This window comes from Helianthus annuus, chromosome 12 (assembly GCF_002127325.2).
Source record: "Helianthus annuus cultivar XRQ/B chromosome 12, HanXRQr2.0-SUNRISE, whole genome shotgun sequence".
Taxonomy (NCBI): Eukaryota; Viridiplantae; Streptophyta; class Magnoliopsida; order Asterales; family Asteraceae; genus Helianthus; species Helianthus annuus.
Window position 1 is genome coordinate 52,313,736 of NC_035444.2, and position 2,270 is coordinate 52,316,005.

The following is a 2,270-nucleotide window of genomic DNA, read 5'->3' on the forward strand; positions in this document are numbered from 1 at the left end:
TTCCTTTCCGTTTCCTCAGTCAACAGCTGCTCCACCACAACCTCAATTCGATCCGAGGTCTTACATTCCTGTTCCAACACAGCCACAACCACAACCTCAACAACAACAACAGCAAGCTCACTATACAAGCAATCCTCAACCTCAACCCCAAAGTCATCACACAATCCGAGTCGACAACTCAAATCTTTCACACCTTAGCATTGAAGTTGCTAAGGAACATATGGAGATTATCAACACCATGGTCAGTGCTTACTGTGGTTTGGTAGCAGGTCAGCTTGGAAACATCAACATGACCAATGAAGATTATGATCAGATCGACAAGGAAGAAATGGAGTTGATGGATATTAAATGGGCTTTTGCTAGTGCGGTTAGGAGGGCGAAAGATTTTATGGCTCGAACTGGAAGAACTTCGTTGGAAGGAAAGAAAAACACGAAGTATGGGTTTGATATTAATGCCGTCACGTGCTTTAACTGTGGCGAGAAAGGGCACTTCAAACGTGAATGCACTCGACCAACAAAACACGGCAATCACAACCCTTTCAGAAACCAGACGAATGTGAATGCCCAACAAGAAAACCGTGAGAGGAGGATGGTGACAGTTAATAACAATCAGGGCCAGCCTGGAACTTCAAATACCAATCGGGCCTTGGCTGTTCAAGCTGATGAGGGATGCGACTGGTCAGTACAGTTTGGTGAAGGTGATCAGGGAAGTGGAACAACCCTGTATGCTAAGGTCATCGAGCATGTTCATAAAGAAGAATCTTCTGGAAGCGATGACAGTTCTGGTTATTCTGGAAGTTCTGATGAAGAAGGCTCTGTTTCTGGGGATAATCACTCAGAGCCTGATGTGAATGAAGAAGGAGATGATAATATTCAGGATCTACTGAACGAAGCTGATGAGATTAAATGTCAGAAATCAATTCTGATTGAGAAGACTGCTACTGCATCAAAGGAAATGGAGAAGCTATTTTCTGAAGATGGAGCGTTTTCTTTTCAGACTGCCTTTATGGCAAACGGTTCAGCCTCTTCTAGTCAGGTAAATTCTGAACCTCCTGCTTCTAGCGTTTGTGAATCTTGTGCTGATATGAAGCTTGAACTAGAAAAGCTTCATAGTCATAATCAAAATTTGGTTATTGAACTGTCGAAATGCAAAGAGGCAAACATGGCTTTAACCCGGAATGAAAAGGAATTTAAATCTGTAATAGAAACATTAAAGAAAAATGTGTCCGAGGTTAACAAAGTAGTTTACCACAAACAAGTAAGTATAAACGAATACATTAACCTTGTGGAAGAAACTAAAAAGCAATTAGCCATTGCCCAATGCGAACATGATGCGATCAAACAGAAATTGGACAGTTATTCTAACTCCCAATTTGTGCTTGATCACATCATCGATGTTCAACAACTAAAGGGAAATCAGAAAGGCATAGGGTATAATAAATGTCCGCCCCCCTTGATGAACAACTATACCAAGATGCCTGATGAGGAGGAAATGCCTCGGTATGAACCCAGTGTGCCTCTTGATGTTGAGGAGTTTGCTACTGGCCTTGGGTTCAAACCGGACAATTCTTCAAACACAGCCTCTAAGGAACAAGAAACTTCATCATCCATGAAGCAAAGTCCTCCAATTATCGAGGACTATGAGACATCGGATGATGAATCAGAAGTGGCTGTAAGAGATCAGGATAAATCACTTAGCAAGATGGAAGGAGTAGATATTCCATGAGAGAATCACATCCTTTGTGATCCTGATACTCCTGAGGTTCCATCTGTCAAGAGGCAAGTGATTGATCCTGTCAAAGTTGATAAGACAGGTGTGTCTACTGTTAAAAGCAGTAATGTGTTGTACACTTTGGTTGGAGATAATAAAATCTACTCAGACCATGTTTTTCCAATTAAAAATGTAAATAAATCTTTAATTGACAAAGTCTTTGAAGACAATACAAACAAATTTTTGGGAAAAACACTTCCGGGAATTGTGGTAACACAATGTGATCCAATTCCTAAGGCTGAGATTAGAAAACAGTTTGGTAATCAAAAATCTCCAACCACTCAACAACCTACTGCTTCTAAGGGTAAACAACAACAACGAGCTCCAAAGCCAAAGGCTAAGGTTGAATCAAAAGGAGCTCGTTACATGAAGAAAGGAAAAGATGTTAAATTTGTAGCATCAAAAGGTACAGATAAAATTGAGACTTTTGAAAACAAATCAAACACTGATTTTGTACAACAAGTCAAGATTTTGAAACGTAACAGTGATAACAATTACA